The 21,165-nt window shown below is 40.7% G+C and overlaps 1 protein-coding gene across 1 annotated transcript in view; it reads right to left on the bottom strand.

Moving 5' to 3' along the window:
- Positions 1-21,165, bottom strand: part of Adamts3 (ADAM metallopeptidase with thrombospondin type 1 motif 3) — a 205,247-nt gene that overhangs the window by 163,137 nt on the left and 20,945 nt on the right. The window lies entirely within an intron of this gene.

The following is a 21,165-nucleotide window of genomic DNA, read 5'->3' as shown; positions in this document are numbered from 1 at the left end:
TTTGGGAGAAAGGGTAACATATGGCCTTTTATGAGTAAGTCTTGCTATGCAGTCCAGGCTGACCCTGAACTTGTGATCCTCTTGCCGTACCCTACGAAGTGCTAGGACTTCAGGCATGCACAACCATGCAACACTAGCTTTCCTTGCATCCTAACAAGCATAACAGAAGCCCGCAAAAATAACCCTATTTTTTTTTTACTTGAAAATTACACTCGCTGGGCGGTGGTGGCGCACGCCTTTAATCCCAGCACTTGGGAGGCAGAGGCAGGCGGATCTCTGGGAGTTCGAGGCCAGCCTGGTCTACAAAGGGAGTTCCAGGACAGGCTCCAAAGCTTCAGAGAAACCCTGTCTCGAAAAAACCAAAAAAAAAAAAAAAAAAAAAAAGAAAATTACACTCTAAGATGCCTAATGGTGTCCATTCATCATCATAAGCCTGTGAGTGAAGTCTTACAGACTCATAACCCCATGAGGAGACTAACCTTAACCTGAGGCAATCATCTCACAGGAACTGGATTGTCACCTTAAGTGACAGGGATATCTGCAGAATGACCTTGTAAAATCTGCCCTACAGTAATGACCACAAAACTCAGCCTAAGATTGTTCACGCACTCCTTTCACGTCTTGGACAGTCCTTCCTCTATGCAAACCAATGCCTCGGCCCTAAAGATGGGTGGAGATGCTTTCTCTCCACCGTCTCAAAACATCCATTTTCATGAAAATCCCTTTCTGCCTTTTCATTGTCACTTCTGTTCTCTGTCTTTGAGGCAAGTGGCCAGACCTGACATCCTGGACCCTGCCATCTCAGGCCCAGGACTCCTGTTACATACACAAGGATCAAAGTGTAATATTTCACCCACAGAGATACATAATGATGTCAATTAAAACCAAAATAAGACAAAAAACACCAGGGTCTTATGATATAATGTTAAAACCACATATTCTTACAATAATTTTTTTTATTTTTATTTTTTGGATTTTCAAGACAGGGTTTCTCCGTAGTAATAATTTTATTTTTTGATATAATAAAAATAAATTAAGTCAAACAGTAAAACTGTATACAAATACCAGTAAGATTAAAATTATGTAGATAAGAAAAAAATGTATGACTTATCTTATGTAACAGCCAAACAATTCTACATATTTTCTTTCATTTCAATAAGAGCAGATATGAAAATTCTACATTGAAATGTTCTTAAAAGCTTTAAAAAAATAATTGTATGATATGTCTATTGCTTCTGCTAGTTCACAAAACTAGTGAGCCTACCAATATGCAGCCTACTCAAAAGTGACTCATCATGACATTATTTCCAGGCAGAACTTGAGAAATATCTTTAACATATGACCTGAACCATAATGAGAGCATTTCAAATGTCGGAAAGAATAAGAAGGCACAACTTGTTAAGGGTATCGCCCTTTCAAGGACAGTTTCTTCATCAAGATTCAATGTGTGCACAAAGAACTACATCACTTCTGACGGGTTTGGCTCTATTGGGGAAAACGCTTTGAAACAACGTACTTTGCTGTTTCCAAAACTCTCTTCCCTAATGTATTTTTGTTTTAAAGTTTAACAGATATCAACTTCAGAAAAACTTTTATTTCTCATTTCATTCTCTCTCTCTCTCTCTCTCTCTCTCTCTCTCTCTCCCTCCCTCCCTCCCCACCTTTTTTCTTTTTAGCTCATATACTTGAAACTCTTCTTTTGGTTTCCTTCACTGAGTCTTGTGATCTGTCCTAAAAGAGTCCTGCATTCTCCTGACATGGCCATCCCAAGTCCTTTCAGAAATATGGAAACAGGTGAGCTTTTAGGAATGAAGAAAGGGAAGGACTGAGGGGAAATAGGCAGGAAGAAAAGAAGCACAGCTGGTCCTCAGAAGCGTCACCGATCTAAGTTCCCAGGAAAACAGCACTACGCCTTTCCTAGATCAGTTGGCATCAGAGCTGTTCTATGGCAATGACAAGACTACATAAGTAACGCGTTGAGAAAATGTAGAAAGAATAGTTTGGTAAACAATGCCTCAGGCACTGTATTACAGGTTCCTGTGAATCACTGATGGCTTGGCATAACCTATGAGGTAGTGAGGAAGTATTTAGTTAGTGAGGAAACTGATGTACAGAACAGCTTTATGTCCAGTGTGGGGGAGTCAGGAAGCAGCCACTCCTTCCAGGGTAGAGCCTGACCTAGTGTGCTCTTGTCATGAGTAGTAAGTAAAACATGCCCTGTTAGTCTCCTTGGCCAGAATTTTCTCAAGCATGAAGCTGCACTACATGGAAACCAGGTCCAAGGGTGTCAACCGAATGGAATGCTGACACGGATCACTCCATTACTCCTGGTTCATTTGAGTCCAGTGAGTGGGTCAGGCACACAGAACCAGACAGAACAGGGCGCTGCATGAGGCCTCCGTGAAGCACTCTGGACTTACACCTGGCTGTTTTAGTTAGGGTTTTTAATGCTGTGAAAAGACACCTTGACCACAGCGACTCTTATAAGGGAAAACATCCAACTGAGGCGGCCACTTACAGTTTCAGAGGTTTAGTCCATTATTGTCATGGTAGGGAGCATGGTGACCTGTAGGCAGACAGAGTGCTGGAGAGGTAGCTGAGAGTTCTTACATCTTGACTCACAGGCAACAGGAAGTGGTCTGTCTTACTGGGTGTGGCTTGAGCATATATGAGCCCTTGAAGTCCACCTCCACAGTGACACACTTCCTCCAACAAGACCACACCTCCTCTAACAAGCCCACACCTCCTCCAACAAGACCACACCTCCTCTAACAAGCCCACACCTCCTCCAACAAGGCCACACCTCCCATTAGTGCCACTCCCTTTAGGGATCATTTTCTTTCAAAGCACCACACAGGGTGCTGGGTAGAAAGGTGTTGAATGCAGAAGTGACATTTGTGACATCTGGGTCCTGGTTTTCTGCATTGCCACTGGGAAATTCGGTCACTCCCATCATCGAATTCCTCTGAGAATGGGTTTCCTCGGGTATAAACCAGAAAGCTCCTTTAGGAGCCAAGGACCCTATGGCCCTAGGGCTGAAACCCAGGACTTTTACTCTCCTGCCAGGCATACTGGGAAAGGCATCCGTAGGCTGATGTCACGATTCCTGCTCATCACGTCAGAAAGATTTCCCCGTACATGACTTTATTTCAGTGGGACAAATGTCTGATACGAGACGAACTCTAGGTGAGCCACCTGGATCAGGTAAAAGATGGATAAGTAGGTGCTTTTCCCACAAACAGTGTTCAGCCATGCCAAGTAAACCTGGAGAAAACCCATCCTCAAACTTCTCCCTCAAACCCCACCAAAAGTAGCCAGGCATGGGGAGAAAAAAGAAAAGTAATGAAAACTACTAACATATCTAGCGTGTCTCAAACAGGAAGCTAGTTTTAACCACACATAGGAAACAGTCCAGTCACCTAGATGGGTCGGCCCCTGAAGGAACTTTGAGAAATGCATTTGCTGATCTTCTTTTGACCTCAGCCTTCAAAGCAGAGAAGTGGGCAACTTCAAGGTTAGACTAAATAAGCCCACGAAAACAGAATACAGAAGACATGTGTTCTTTGCTTGTGTCTCCATTTGATGATCTATTTTTCCAAGAACTTCCCAGGTTCTCAGCCATTTCTTGAGTAAACTTATGAAAAACAGAATACAGAATGCATGTGGTATTTCCCTGTGTCTCCATCTGAAGTTCTCTTTTCCCAAGAACTTCCAAGTTTCTCACCCACTTCCTGATCCATGCTCATGTCCCAGTCCCAATGGCCTTCCTGTTTCCTCAACAATCTATGCCTTCAGGAACAAGTTGACTCAGTCGCTTTGGCAACGTAATCAAAGCTAGAAATCTATAACTTGGGGAGAGTAAGATGGTTCAGGTGGTGTAGGCACCTGCTGGTAAGCCTGAAGGTCTGAGTTGTCCTCCAGAAATCCATGTGCTTTAAGGATAAAAATCAACTCCAGGAGTTGCCCTCTGATGTCAGCATGCATGCCTGGCATACATCATCACATACACCAAACAAGCAAATGCGATAAAAGCATTGAAAGCATTAAAAGCATCATGGCAAATATATGCTTTTTTTTTTTTTTTTGGTTTTTCGAGACAGGGTTTCTCTATAGCTTTGGAGCCTGTCCTGGAACTAGCTCTTGTAGACCAGGCTGGCCTCGAACTCACAGAGATCTGCCTGCCTCTGCCTCCCGAGTACTGGCATTAAAGGTGTGCACCACAACCGCCCGGCAATATATGCATTTTCTAATAAAGTAAATCCTAGGCAACATGAGTAGGAACTGGAGAAGAGAGAATTTTTTTTTTAGGCTCTCCTTAAGTCATTCCTAGGTACCTGTGAACAGCACACATCAAAATCTCCTCTGAGAGAAACATTGGATAGAAGGGGAGTGGGCAGTGAAGTACTACAAAAGAATGAGAAAGCCTAAGCCCAGCCAGCACTAGCCTTTCGATGGCTTCACCCAAAGCAGGAAATTGCTGTGCCTCTCCAAGACTCCCTTGCACCGGTGCCCAGGCAGCTGGCCAACTTACTAACCCCTTCTCTGGCCTCTTCCCTGGCCTTGCCCAGACCGCAGAGAGTCAGTGCCACCCTGGCCCCACAGTAACCCTAGCTGGCTTGGGAAGCTGGCAGAGGCCACATGTGTGCTATTTAAAGCTATAAGCAGCTACTGTGGCTGGGGATGAGCTGCTTAGCAAGAAGGGATAAGGCCTGAGGTGTGGATTTTCACCGGCACTGACAAAGGCACTCACCTGCTGAAATGAGGCACCAAACTGGAAAGACAACAGCCCAGCTCCCTTTACTAATCACCAACACTCGTCTGTATACCCCATCTAGTGATTCTGCTCAAAGCTAAATTGCGTGATTTCAGATCTCTGTGTGAAGTTAAACAATTAGAGACCCAAGAAGAAGAATAGCATGTCTCGTATAGCCAGTATACAGTAAATATCTGAATTACTAAATGTATGAAAACAAAGACCAACAATGCCTGGCACTTCAATCTGCTCCCTGCATCCCCCAAACCCAAGTTTTAGTCTTAAAAAACAATGAAATGATATGTAATATATATTATACATATTAAAATACCCACATGGGTTACTTTATACAATGATACACACAGTTTTATATGCATTATATACGTATACATAAGCAAGGAATGCATACAGGTATAGAGATGCGCATATGTGTATCTATATTTAGTTCAAGTTCCCTAAGTGGAATATTAAAAAAACTTCACAGGCATCAGCAAAAAATAATAATCAAAAGTGAAGGCTCAGAGGGAAGGTGGCCGGGAGTTTTATGAAAACCTGCTAAGAGTCTCACTTCCCTTGGTTCCTCATACACAGACAAGAACTTTGACAAGATTGAGACCATTTCTATGCTTGGCACGTTGCTCACACATTTAGCTAGCATTAGCGGTATAGCATCTACTGTCACCTCTGACAACTGAGAGCTCTCCTAAAGCTCCCGTTACCTCAGCCATTGCTGCTAAGCTGGTTCTATGTCTCCTTGATCTCTTTCTTCACAAAAGCAGTATTTCCAGGGAACACTTAAAGCAGCAAACTGATCCTTCTCCAGAGAACCCTTGCCTGGCCCCTAGCTCAGATCACTTAAAGTTAGATTATAAATTAATTATATTATTATAAAGTTAGATCATAAAGTAGTTCCCCTTTCTTTATGGAACTATGACACCTTTTCAATGTTCACTCCGTTGAGTGACTGACATAGCCTGGAAGTGTTTCCCATGATCCAAATTCCACGGCTGTAAACTCTACACCTACGTTTGCTGCCTGGGGCATCTGCAGCATTCAAGGCACTAACACAGATTAGATACTCCAGAACAGGTGACTGAGTGACTGATTCAGTCCAGCTTGGCCCAGGTATCAGTCAGTCTGCTCTTCCCTCTCAAGAAGCAGGGAAGGTAAAAATTCAATCACAAGAACATGACGAATCTTGAGAGTTAACCCAAAAGATAAACGTTAGGGAATAAACATGACTGCCTAAACAAGACCTGAACAAGGACAACACCAACAGGCATGCTAACATGGAGAGATGGAGGGAAGAACACATGAAACCCAAGACAAAGAACAACAGGCAATTCAGAAATTCTAAAAGAGGGAGAAACAGTCTTCCCTGGGGAAAAGCCCCCAAGTTGCTTGTGCAATACCAACTTTTCAACCCTGAGAGAATATGAATACAAGTCATTTTACATGGACAGAGCAGATTGCATCTACACAGTTAGAACTATACATATATATATATATATGTATTAACATATACATATATGTAGTAACAATTAACAAAATAGAGGTGATGAACTTGAGAGAAAAAGGGATGGAGGTATACACATGGTCAGGGTTAGAAGAAGAAAAGGGAAGAAAAATGATTTATCTATATTTTAATTTAAAAAAACTTAAAAATAAATAAAATTTAGGAAACTCAGTCGTACAGCCCAAGACACTGAAGAGGTATGGATTTCTGTTCTTCCTTGAGAGGCATTGTTATATTCTTTCAAGGAGAAATAGGCAAAGAAAGCATGACTTACAAGTGCATGGTTTTGTAAACCAAAGGGAGAGGAACCATGTATTCAGGAAGTTTCATTCGGTCAAGGTTCCTGAAACCTGGAATTCAGGAGCACTTGTCAGATTGCTATAGGGTCAGCCTTAACTAAGAAGTCAATATTTCAGCACATTGCATTACTTCTAAAGAATTAAGCCACAGCATAATGCTTTTTATAAATTTTTTAAAGTTTTTTAAACACACACACAAATCCAGGTTATCATGGTGATTTGCTCTGCTCCTACTGCTTCTTAGCAGTAAACTAGAATAACCCTGCCTTTACCTACCACGATGTTAAACTCAATTGTGGGTTAAAGTCAAGATGATGCAATTTGGGAAATCATATGGGAAAGGAAACAAAAAGTGAAAGAGGAAAAAGAAAGAAAGCCAGAGCTTTGAGATATTACTAATGTAGATAGCATCCATTCCCATGAACGGCTAGAGATTCGAAATCTTTAACTATTGCAAGTTCCCACATAGGTCTTCATTTTGTGAGCATTTTATACAGGTAAAACTAAAGGCAATAAATAAAGGTTTTTGTAATTCACCTCTCACCGTGGCAGTCAATCGTCAACTTCAAACTTCACACCAACGGCCGCTAACATTAATTTGTTAACAGTCATTGTTATCAGCCATTGTCAGAGAACCATGGAAAGGGTTCTGCAAGCCCCACCCCCAGCAAATTTCACCAGAGACTTGAGGTGACAATAGCATCAACAAGAAGGTTGGAGCCACTGCTACACCAGACTGACTTCTCAGCTTTCAGTCAAAAGGCCAAGAAACCGCTCTTTAAAACTTAATGCAATACACAATGATGTGTGTTAACGTCTTGATTTTCTACTTGGCATTCTAGAAAAGACTATTCTGAGGAGAAAAAGCAGGCCAGAGATAGGAGAAATGGAGATTGTTTACAAAATAAAACACAAACCAAAACAACAAGAATGACCAAATATAAGTATAAATCAAAAAAGCATAATTGCACCACACTAGCAGGTGAAGAGCAAATCTTGCAGTGTTACTCTAGACTATGTTAGAAGTATAAATCTGGGTCCCTCATGACCATTCCAGTCAGTGACTCCATGGTGATGCCCTTCAGAGGATTCTGTGCCCACAAGGCCCCCTAAAGAGAAAAAGGAAATCTCAAACTGATGCAGGCTGGAATCATCTGCTGGGTTTGCATGCTACTTGTGCTGGGTTTACACAGGTCCACTTGATCTGGATCTCTTCAGGTGGGAGAGGAATGGATAGGGAGAGCTCATGTTCTTTAAAGGCTTATTATGTATAAGACAGTGGTTATGGGAACCATTGGATTAGGATTTTAGGAATTTTGGCAATTAGTCTGAATTTACTGGGAAGCCCCTTGAAGGACTTATAAACAGGCAGAAGTTTGTTAAATTCAGACAGCATTTTAGCTCAGTGACAGATGGAGAAAGGCAAGAATGGACCAAATGAGCTGGAAAGCAGATCCCAGAATATCTGGGGAAGAGATTACAATGACTTTAATAAGGCTAGAGCCTTATTAAATCAGAAGTTCTAGAGAAACATCAAATGTAATAGAGATTTACTAGGAAAGTTGAGCTAAGAAAGAAGAATATAGAATAAGCTTCAATCATTAACGGAGTAAAAAGTGTCTCAAATACACATATATATATAAACACATAATATGTATGTATTTATATTTCTAAATATATAGAGCTGGTTTTGGAGTTAGACACTGGCTTAGTCTCTCTCTAATTCCAAGCCTGTTGTTAAGACAAAAGCCCAGTGTTTCTGTCTCATGTCAGGAGCCATGATATGGGACAGACTGCAGAGTTGACACACAAGGATCTGAGAGGACAAAACTACTAAAGCATAGATGATTGACAGTCTAGAGAATGGTGGTACACCAGGAACAACCTGCCTCATTCAGTAGGAACAAATGACTTCAGAAACTCACAGCCACTTCTTAGGAACTCATGGCCATTAACACAACACAAAGAACCACCTCAGAGCCCCAGCAGTAAATGTTGGCCTGAATCATAGGAGGAACCCAAAGCTCAAGGCATGTTAAAAGACTTGGTTCACATTCACCAAGTTTCTGTGTTTTACCAGAACCTGACCACAGCCCTAGGAGATGGCACTCATGTGATTCTGAAGAATGTGTAGTTTCCAACCAAGAGGACTGAGAGGAAGTTGTAGTTGTTCATACATAATCCAGTCTAAAGCCGACAGATGCTGAGTCTAGCTGGCTGGAATTATAACAGAGCAGTAGGCAAGGGCCAAGACAGTAGTACAGACAAAAAAAAAAAAAGTTAAAATTCCTACAAGAGAAAGCAGGTTAGCTGATGTGATGGCTATTCTTTGTTGTCAACTTGACTATATCTGGAATTAACTAAGACCCAAGCAGCCAGCTACACTGTGAGGGTTTCTTTTCCTTAATTAAACCATGTGAAGTGGGAAGACCCACTTCTAATCCAGTTCTGTTGAGGTGAGAAGATACACCTTCAACCTAGATCTTTACAGGTGGGAAGGTCCCCCTTTAATCTAGGCCGTAACTCCTGACGGCAGCCTATATAGAGGACACTGATGGAGGAAGTCTGCTCTCTTTGCCTGTTTGTTCTTCCTCTCACTGGCAATTCCATTTCTTTAAAGGAATTAGAGCCCACTTCTTCAGGATTTCAGGGTACACTGAAGAACAGCTAAGACATCCAGCTTCATGCACTGAACAGCTCTGTATTCCTGGACCTTCCATTGGTAGACAGCCATTGCTGCATGAGCTAGACCACAGTCTGTAAGCCATTCTAATAAATACATATATATGTTCCTCTGGAGACCACATACATATATGTTCCTCTGGAGAACCCAGATGAAAATGGCCAGGGAAAACCAGCACTAAGGCTTATAAAGGAAGAGCAATCAAGTATCACAGTCTGGTACTCACTGACAAAGAATTAGCAATGGAAGTTTAAGGATGCTCTGTAGACTTAGTAGATCTTAGGAAGATATTCTGGGACAGGGCTTATAAATCTATGTCTTTCTAAGCCCTCCCAGAGGTCATGATGCCCTTGAAAACAAGGACAATCATTGGTCTGGTTGTACATCCAGTAAATGCAGCATGTGAGAAGCTATCCCTGAGAGCAAAATGCCTGCCTAGAGTGGCACAACATCCCTACCCTGAGGTGACTGCTGTGTCCCTAAAAGCCCATCCGAGGGACAGTTCATTGAACTTAATTATATAATAAATACATTTTATGCTTTTAAAATGGTTTTATTTCCTCATCTTATTTAGAGTCAAGCTAAAACACTTTCAAAAACAGCAGTAGCAGTCAGGTTCCTTGGAGCCTTTAAGAACACAGAACTTTTCATGTTTAGTATACTAAAAACCACACCCAAAACAATGGGTAATGTGTTGCTAGAAAGTAAGCATATCTCAGAGTCTGGAAATATAAACACTCATTCATACAGTTTCCACTGCAGCCCATGAGTAAACAACCAACCCTCATCATTACTCATTAGCAAGGGCCAGTGTGATGCTTGGATCTCTCCCTTGGTCAGGAATGCACTGTCCGTAAGGATAAAGAACACAAAACCTATCTCCCGAGCCATGGAACTCTGCTCCTAGAAGGAATCTTGGGAAGCTAATAGTTACATTTCCAAACTTTAGTTTCCCGAAGCCATAAAGACTCATCCATCATGACAATTGCAAATGTCTGTAACTGTGACATCAGACCCAACAGACCGGGGATTAACTGTTTCACAGGAAGAATAATCAAAGAGTAGACACAGTGTGTCATCTGCACCCACTGGGACTCCAACCAGAGATTTTATATTCTTGATGATTAAAACGTAGGGAAAATGAGGGCCAATGAGATGGCTCAGCAGGTTAACTGCTTGTCCTGTAGTCCTGAGCTTGATCCCCTGAACCTATGGAAAGGTGGAAGGAGAAAACTGATCCCTCCAAGTTCTCTTCCATATGCACACCATGACAATGCATACCCACACAATGATGGTGATATTAATAAATAAAAATTTATTTAGTTATTAATGTAGGAAAAGCAGTTCACCATGTAATTTGTCAGGTTTATAAAATGTTTCAAAACATTAAGATTCAGTAAGTGCACGAAAATCACATCGATCTAACTGACACCCTAGTTTTAAGTACATAAAAGAAGAACAGCATGGTAGGATGGGAACTCTGCCAATTTCAGAGCATTCTCATAGATTAACGCTTGTCTACTCTTTTCTAAGCATGGATTACCAAGAGAGATCCTTGTCTGAAAACCTTACTATCAGTTGGTAGGAGCTAGGAACAAAATAGCTCAAATTCTTTGCCCACCTTTATATTCTAAGTGTAGATGTGGTCCCATAGTTGAAGCCAAAGTTAGCAATGAGGTGCAGCTGACCAAACAGAGATCTCACGGTGACTTAACTTTATCTGGATCCACATCGCTAAGTTAGGGCTGCGCTCTTGCTCTGGGAACCAGTGAATACCTCTCAGAGCCAGGTATGCAGCTTGAAGGAGTGACCAAGGCTGCCCAGAAGAGCCTGAAATACTGGCACACTCTCAGTAAGATCAAATATCCTGATTTTTTCCAAAAGGAGGTATTATCCTAAAAGTCCAGTCCCCACATGGAAAGTGCTGCTTTTCACGGGCAGTGCTAAATAAAATGTTTCCCGCTGGACCTGCCTTGCTAATGTTTGCAAATTCCCTTCTTTCAGAAGTCACATGCTCTAGAGCCTACCTTGAGATGGGACCTGCTATTGTCAAATGACACCTAGCAAGAGCAACACGATCCTCTTGTCCCATATACATCTTCTACCTGAAGGAAATCACTGGATGGAGAATTAAGCCAGAATTTGCCTACATTTTTAATTGGCATGAGAAAATCCTGTTAGGTAAACAAAAGCTTGCTACATCCCCAAGAGCCCACTTTGATAGGGTCATTCAGGTTCAAAATTGGATCCAGCAATAGTTGGAGCTGAATAGCCCCTTGCTACCTCTGTTCCCGTGATCTGAAATTGCATCCAGCGGGGTCAAGAATTCACACCCTTTGATCTTCCCGAGAGAAAAGCACACCAATTAGCTGTACAGTGCTAAATGGTCAGCCCCAAAAACATACTTATAAGCAACAATCTACAAACTGAACAGGAAAATATATGTCTATACTTTACATATATGCATGCAATAATAATTAGTGGAAAAGGTCACAAATTTGAAGGGGAGCAGGTATGTTATATGGGAGAGTTTAGAGGGAGAAAAGAGCAGGAGAAATGTTATAATTAAATTATAATCTCAAAACAAGAAAATAAATTAACTGTAAGAAGTATCTTATGTTGATATTTGAAAACCAAGAATCTTGTCATTATTTCCGTAATCATAAAACAACTGAGAAAAGAAAAATAAAAAAGAATGCACATGCCTTGCCAGGTTTTTTGCTTGGTTTTATTTGTCATAGAAGACTGCAGATGAGATAAAAATAAAGATAAGGTAGACTGTTATCCACCACTGAGATACAAAATAAATAGACTAAGGAAGACAATCATAATATATGTATGACCCCCAGGATCTGGGCAACGGTTCAGTCAATGAAGAGCTTGATATATAACATAACGATCTGAGTTTGGATCCCTAGTGCACACCCATAACCCCAGGGCTGGGGGGGATGAAGAGAGGAGGAGCCCTGATAATAATAATCCCTGCGAACCCAGGTACAGCGAGAGGCTCTTTCAAAAACCCAGGTGGAGAATGATTGATGAAAGACACCCAACACTGAACTCTGTCCTCCATAGCATGTGCATACAAAGAGAAAGAGACAGAAACAGTGATGACAGACAGAGATGGAAAGACAGAGGGACGAAGGAAGGGGGTAGGGAAAAGGGGAGGTAGTAACATCCAAGGTCACAGAAATCTTCCTATCTCAAAAACATCTCACATTACAATTCATAACTTGAAATACATGCCTGCAATAAACCTTAAGGAATAACAACATTACAACCTCTACCTCATTGACATTTCTGAAACTAGGATGTGGGCTACATCACAACACTAAAGGAAGCCTGTCAGCACCAGAGGCTGCTTTCCTGCTATGTGATATGCTGTCACGGTTACCTTCCCTCTGCTAACTGAAGAATCCAGTCAATGGAACAAGACGTCTCCAAACAGAACATAGATTAGAATGTCCTACGTAGCAAGGGAGAAAAATGAGTAAGATGTGAAGTGTGGCTTTGCCATACTTCAAGTCTCCAGGTTGACAGAGATCAGCATGCCCCTCTGAGGAATTGTTAAAACAGGCTTGCCTGCATCATGTGGAAAAGTAACCTGAAATTTACAATGATTTTTTTTTTCCTTAAAGTCTTTATTTCAGAGCAATCTGTGTTTTCAACAAATGAGTTCACTGTCTGAGTTAGGTGATTACACTACCTTTCATTTTTCATCCTTAATCATCAATACAATAGTATTAATAAGTATTAATAAGAAAATATTAAAATAAAGAATCCTAAGCAGTTAAAAAGAAAGGCTCTTGAGTAAGAGTCTTTGGTGATCAGGGCTGCATTGACATCCTTTCCAAAGCCTTGATTGGACAAGCACCCTTCCCACCTCACTGAAGGAAAGAGACTCAAAAAAGGTTGTTGGGGTTACTAAGAACAGTAAGTGATGGAAATACAGTCCAGGTTTGTCTGCTTCTAATCCAAAATTGTGACCACTCCCAAAAGAATTAATTTTCCTCCAACCATTTCGTTGCAAGGAAGGCCACATGTTGGTTCCAGGCTGCACAGTCCTGAAATATCCCCACACTGGGTGCCAGAAGAAGGACACTAAAAAGAAACCCCACACTAGCTCAGTCAGTAGAGCATGAGACTCTTAATCTCAGGGTCATGGGTTTGGGCCCCATGTTGGGTGCCAATTTGTTGTAAGAAGGCTGCTAGTTCATTTCCCTACCACCTAGCAGTTCAAACCCAAAATAATCACACAGAAACTATATTATTTAAATCACTGCTTGGCCCATTAGCTCTAACTTCTTATTGGCTAATTCTTACATCTTAATTTAACCCATCTCCATTAATCTCTGCATCACCAAGAGGTTGTGGCCTACCAGCAAAGTTTTTAGCCTGAAATGTCTAACATAAAAGAAAAAACTCACATGGAATACTAAGAAACAGAAAATATGGGTCATTCCAAAGAATATAAATAAAGCCAAAAGATGTAATATCTAAAAGCATTGATGGCATATCTACTAGGCAAATCAAAGGGAGAATGTGGAGGCAAGAGGAACTTGCATAGCTGGGCCTCAGTATGCTTATCTGCATCATTTCACCTAAAATGTTTTAGAGAATAAAAAGCAGGGACAGATAAAATCAAAATGTCACCGGGTGGTAGTGGCGCACGCCTTTAATCCCAGCACTTGGGAGGCAGAGGCAGGTGGATCTTTGTGAGTTCGAGACCAGCCTGGTCTACAAGAGCTAGTTCCAGGACAGGCTCCAAAACCACAGAGAAACCCTGTCTCGAAAAAAAAAAATCAAAATGTCAAAAAATAACTAATGTCTGAGTAACTGATGGAGGGCAGTAGTTTTTCAGTGGTGCAACTGCTAGTATTCCCCTGAACAAATGCTTGTCCATGCTCCTGTACACAGTGTTAGCCAAAGTCATAGGGCCACAAACAAACAAACAAACAAGATATGACAGTACAAAAGGAGGGGCTACTTGGACAAAGAAAGGAGAGCATCAAGAGTCAAGGCGGACAAGAGAGAGTAATGGGGAGATGAATATATTGCAATACATTATGTTCATGTATAAAAATACCATAATGAATCCCATTATTGTGTATAATTATATACTGATAAAAGCATTAAAAAGAAAAAAATCACCCAAAAACTCTATCCAGAAAAAAATGCCTTTCAAATTTGAGGAAGAAGTTAAGATATTCTATGATGAACAAAAGCTAAGAGAATGTGTTACCATTAGAGTCCATTTGCAACAGACACCAACAGTGACACAGGTTGAAATAAAAGAATAATAGGCATCTAGCTAAAATCATATGAAAAAAGCAAGACCTCATAAAGGTAAATTCAGTAATGGAGGATTACAAAAGCTAGTATTTTTTGATAATGGTATATAATCTTACTTTGACTTATAACATGATTTAAGAGACACAATACATACAAGTATATGGGTATCCACATTATTCATAGATAGGTGTGTGTGTGTGTGTGTGTGTGTGTGTGTGTGTGTATGTGTGTGTGTGTGTGTCTGAAACTATGCCACTGGGCTGACAATTAACAAAACCCCAGCAACAGGCATGAAAATATCTTCATTTGAATTGTTAGTCAAGGCAGTCTAAGTGACTCTCAAAACAATAAATCTCAAAAGAGCTACTGCTTTTGCCCTTGGCTGCCTCTTGGAGGTGAAGATAAGACCTATTGATAAAGACACCACACACTTCAAACGCAGGACTCCTGATATTCAAGCTGGATCTAACTTGAAAGCCTTCCTACACTCTATTTTTCATAGTACCGGAAAGTACTATGTAAGTGTCAAGAGAGAGAAGCAACCAATAGTCGTAACTATGATGCCAATGAACTGTAATAATGACCAGCATGGCAAGTTATCTCTAAAGGTGCAGTATCGTCACTCATATCTTGGCAGTCACCAACAGCTGTCTAACTACACTTAAGGTCCATTCAATAAGAGCAAAATCATGACTGGTATTGAGACTTGGTCATTTATCCAGGCCTAGCAAGGTTACAAATCTTAGAAGAGAACTTACTACTGTCCTGACTACTAGCCAAGCATGATTCCTAACTGGATCCTAAAACCTACCTGTATAACCACAGATAAGTGTAGCTCTCATCCCTCATTCAAAGGCCTTCTCTTTACAGCAAAAGGAGCCCATTACAGAAAACCACAACAGCTCACAATGCAGGATCATAGAGAGCCCAGCACCACATGATAAGAGCTCAACTCCTGCACTGAAGCTCTGAGAATTTAAAGAAGCGGGGCTTGGAGGCAGAAAGGTTGTAAGAGCTAAAAGACCTCAAGTCTATGTGAGAATCTGTCTTCTAGAAATGTCAGAAAGCTTGGCCTGTGATATGTTAACAATACGATTAGCTAAACAAAACCTAAGCATTGATAATATCAATGGACATGTTGACACAGAACTGAGGAACCTCACAGGGCCCTGTCCCTAGACAAAGAACTACAGACATCTAAAGACTGCTGAGAGAGAGAGCAAAAGAGAATTAGTCTCTCCCAGGGATAAGACTCTGGTTAGTCAAAACAAAGTGGTCAGCCCTGAAATCATATATACACAAACCACGTTAAACAGATTCAGGTTTATTTATATATTTATGCACTTAAATATATGGGTAGCAATAACAGACGATGAGGGAGAGGCCATCAATTTGAGAGGGAACTGGGGAGTCACAGGGAAGGGTCTTGGGGGGGGCATGGATGGTATTGGAGGGGAAGGCAGGAGGAAAAGTTATATTTTAATTTTTTTAAAGTTTAATAAAACAGTTTTTAAAAAGATTAAGGAGTTAAATATCTTAGTTTAAATTTTTAGACACAAAACTCACAAATATAAAATTTTATGACATCCAAAATTGAAAGAAGAGACAGAGCTACTAAAAGAGCAGAGTTTTTATATTTTAACACTGCTAAAATAAGTTTAAAATAGTAAATATACATTTCTGACAAACAGTTGTCATTTTCATCAAAAAAATCTAAGTAAAGTTAAAAGTTAAGCTAGGAAAAAAACTAGGTTCAGAACAAGAAGCTATCACTTTAAGATGCTAAATATAATTCCAACATAGCCACAAAGAATTCAGCTAAAGAATATATACAAAAAAATGATGATAGAAGAATTAAAATGTTTTGCTGCAAAAAAAATCACCTAAACATAAAGGAAAATAATAATATAGGAAATGAGAGACAATTACTATCAACTACTTGAAGCTACACATCAAAATTAAGACCTTTCTTTGTCAGTAATTAATTTAGATGTAAATGGGCTGAATTCTCCAATCAGGACAGAGATGCACAAAATGGATTTTCAAAAGGAAAATAGGGACTGGAGAAATGGCTCAGTGGTTCAGAGTCCTGGCTATGCTTTCAGAGAACTCAGGTTATATTCCCTCCAGCGCATGGTGGCTTACAATGAGATTTCAGTCTCAGAGGATCCAACACCCTCTGCCAATGTGTACACAATGGTGCACAGGGCATGCAGGCAGGCAAAGCACACATACATATAAAATGGGTTATTTTTAAAGAAAATACACAACCAGGGCTGCCTACATGGTGTAGGCTATCCAAGGGAGGATGAGTAAGATATCAGGGAGTGATCAAGCCCAAGAACCCCCAGCCCTCCAAACCATAACTGAATATGGATAGGCCCATTGTATAGATGCAGATGTTACAAACTGATGGGCAAACCAGGTCACAAACCCAAAGAGGTGATGAGGTGAAAGAGGGTTAACAAGGAGGGCAGGGAACATAAACAAAATGTATTATACACAGGGCTGAAATTGTCAAAGGATAAATTAGTTATTTAAAAAAGAATCGTGTCAGTGGTACACTGCTTTTGCAACATAACTCAGAGTTCTGGGAACTCCTAATCCAGAATGCCATAGGATGTTTAAGCAGCAGGAATTCATGAATGAGTTCTGGAGGCTGGAAGCTCCGCCCCATGAAGCTGGTAGTTCTCCTGGGGCCTTTCTACTTGGCCAGTAGAGACACCTTCTCATCTCCATATCCTGCTATGCTCTTGCCTCTTGGCTTGTCTTTGTCTGAAATCACTTCCTCTTTTCAGAGCAGTGATTTAAGGCCCAATCTAATGACCACAGTTTTTTTTAATCACCTAAAATGTCCTTTCTTCAAACACAGTCACATTCAGTGGTATTATGAGTAAAGATTTCAGGATAAGAAGCAGCTTGAGTGGATATATCGTTCACCAGATAACAATGTGTGTGGGTGTTGATCCTTACTACATCATAGGGAATTTCTATCCAATTTAAAGAGTTTAGGAAATACCCTAGCAAGCCCTTCACCGTCTATTATGACTCAAATAAACACCACACACAGAGTTCTTTGTTTCTCAGGGCCTTCTCCACAGACACCACAATGGATTCCTCATTCGTGGCGAGTTCTTGCTTGCTAAAGGTTAGGCATGCAGACTGCCCTCTTGGCTTACTCAGACCTGAGACTCTGGGTCTCATCTGCGAATTCCAATATTCTACAGGTAAGACCTAGTAGGAGAATCCATTGGTCCCTTTAGATAAAGACGGAAAACAAAATGGAAGAGGGCCTCGGATAGACCATTCACTTCATCACAAAACCCCCTGATATTTGTTGCAAAAAAAAAAAATAGCCATTTGAAAAATCTCAGGCAATATAGAGTGAAAGAAAACATATATAATAAAATAAAACAATAATTCTACTATACAATGCTTATTAAAAAATCACTTTAGGTCCAGAGAGATAAGTTAATTAAAAGGAAAGCCCATCCCATATATCAACTTTAGGCAAAACAGACTTTACAAAACAAGTTCCAAGAGACAAAGGAATATGTCCATTAATAAAAACATATTTAAAAATCATAAATATCTGCATAAGGAATACCCAGGCCATAAAAATGCATAGAATAGCCAGCTAAAGGATGAGTGAGAAAATGAAAACAACATTCAGCTACAGTTGACACTTGAACACAGGGATAAAGGATGTTATTCTCTAAACAACTGAAAAGTCTCATGGGGCTGGAGATCTAGCTCAGCGACTGGGTACCTGCCTAAAATGTATGACACACTAGGTTCAATGTCATGATACACCAAGAAAAGGAGAGAGATACTATAACATAAACTATGAATGAATATCAAATCAACTCCCTTATTAGTACAGGAATTATTGGTTTGCCCTCAAGAATTTAGTGACATTGATTAGATAAAATTATATTATCTTCATCTGCATTTTACTTTAATTTCTGTGTGAAAGCAGAAATCAGTAAAAGGCATTAGAAATACCCTTTAGAGACAGAATGAAGAAACCTGATCAGAATGTAAACAGACAAGAAGATATGGGAAACATACCAGATGGAAGAAACCAAACTAATATAAATCTTCATAAAGAATATAATTTGCCTTCTCAGATTTAAAGGTTGGGGAGCCTGAGATTTTGGGAATTGACTCTGATTCTCTAAAAGCAAGTTCTATACTTCTCATAGAAAATTTGAGGAACTCTAGAAAAAGAAATTACTGTTTGTATGAACCTGTCTAAATACCAATGGCAAAGTCCACAGGCCTCCAGGACATGTTCTATGAGGAAAAATAGGCTCCATCAATCTTTGCCCTGTCGTCATCCTGAACATCCAGGTAACCCCGACAGTATCAGCCATGCATCTGAGCATCATCTGTGAGATGGCCTTCTTTTTCTCTTTCTTCCCTTCATAATCTATCATCCTTGTCCTACATTCAGGTAACGATGGGCCTGCTCTACAGGGACCCTCCCACACTTTTGTTGCATGGGCTACAAACCTCATGAAATCAACCTTCTCAAGCTCTCCCCAATCATGTGACCCTAGAGGTTTGCAGTTCTTCCCACCCCTTCCTTTCCTTCACCCTTGATTGTGCTAACATACACATTCATCTTCTCAGTTCTCGAACATCAGAGTACAGCTTTTCCATCAAGACTACCATTATCCAAGGCAGGAATACTCTTTCCATCACCTAAGTTCTCACAGTCCCCCCTCTCATTGTGTAGCATCCTTGATATCAGCCTGATTCTTTGATTATGATTTTGCATACCTTATTTCCAGTTCTCACTAAAGACAAAGGCTAAGCCTGGCCTACTTCAATATGCACCCCATGCATCAAATGCACAAAGCCTGGCACACGTGAGTGTTTCACGGCTGTCCTAACTTGGATCAGGGTTTCTACAATCAGATTAATTGGAACCATAATCACCAAGCTTAGGGGACTCTTGAAGGTAGGCTTAGTTCATAGAAAATCTGCGGTCTCAAAGTAGAACCCCCCACGGGGCATCGTGTCACCTCCATGATGTTCTTATCTTCTTGCTTCAAGTATAATTTGCACAAAAGTAATGTAAGGGGCTCTGACTACTGTTTTCACAGTCACTTACGCATTTCCTCAGTACCTTCAAGAAACTACGTCAGTTATTAAGTGGCAGGAGATATAATAATGATTAAATGATGGGCTAAGCCATCACTTTTTATTTTAAATATGTACAAACTGACTGCCTCGCTGCATGGAAAGGGAGGACAAGGTGGATGACGTGGGTGAAGGCTCAAACCTGGCATAGGTCACACAAAACTAGACAACATCATCAGCGACTATGGGGCATGGAAGGACCAAGCAAGCCGTAGTTTAAGAAGCAAGCTTGCAACAGTGATGGTCTCACAGATCAAATAAATGGGGGACTTTTACCAATCGCATGCCACTTTCTTTTTTATCTCCCTCTATACACTAGAGTTACAGAGTCTTTCATCTGAAAACGGCCTCATGTTGACCTGGAAACACAGTTTCAGTCTTCTCTTCCTCAGAGTTTCTATGACCTCGAAAGTCAGTATATAAACTAGAAAGGCATGGACCTCCCCTCTCTCTGCCCATCAGTGGGACACAGCCACTTCCACAAGAATCTTGTGGAAGAAAACAGTAAGACGACGCTGGCCTAGAGAGAGCAGCTTCAGCTCCCAGAAGCAGATGTCCACCCTCAGCATCTTAAAGGTCAGTCCCCACCAACCAGCTTCTCCAAGTGCCCTGCCAGTGGCTACATGGCCCTGCCTATTTTTAGGGCCAAACATTTCACTTACCAGATTGAGCTGAATCTACAGTTACCAAATGTTCTCAATCACATGCACACTGTCGGAGTCGTTTGAAAACAGGCTTGGTTAAAAATGTGCCTCTGCAACCAGACTTACTGAGGCAAGCAATGCAACGGCGTGTGTTGGAAGGGACCAGATCTCAAAGCAGAAGCCCTGAGGATGTTTTTGTTAGAAGTTGGCAACTGCCCACACAGTTCATTTGGTCCTGCCCAAAAGATCCAACAAGGATAAAATGCCTGTGATATTCACCAGATGTGACTATCTAATATTTTTGAAAAAGACATCCATCCATCATTACGAAACTGTTAACCTTAGCGTCCAGGACCCCTGATGCTATGACGGTTCTCCTGCTCTAACCCTCAGAGAAGCAAAGGTTCAAGGGCAAGAAGGAAGAGGAGAAAGAACACCTCCCATCTTTTTCAGTCAAACTTTTCCTGTTTATCTTTTTTATATGCCATTTTTACTAGATAAAACCTAATACTTTCATCAGAAGTTAGAAGTATTTTTTTAAATGTGGAAAACCTTAGTGCTTGATAATCTCCCTTGATCTTAAAAGCAGCCCAGAAGGAAATCACTGACCTCCAGTAACCCAGAAAAGCAATTAACTTACCCATTTCCTCCACTCCCAACCAGTTTCCCCTGCTGACAAACCATGTTAATTAACAAGGCAACAGTGTGTTAGTAAGTCTAAAAAAAACCGCAAAACTCATGATATAAGATTATATCAAACATTCCTGTATTTTAGTAAACTTACAAAGCACAAAAATCAGTATGAGCTGTCACTATTCAAGTGAGTAATT

This window comes from Microtus oregoni, unplaced genomic scaffold (assembly GCF_018167655.1).
Source record: "Microtus oregoni isolate MIOR12 unplaced genomic scaffold, Mior012 000021F_ref0000039, whole genome shotgun sequence".
Lineage (NCBI taxonomy): Eukaryota > Metazoa > Chordata > Mammalia > Rodentia > Cricetidae > Microtus > Microtus oregoni.
Note: the sequence above shows the minus strand (reverse complement) of the source record. Positions and strands in the feature narration are given on the sequence as shown.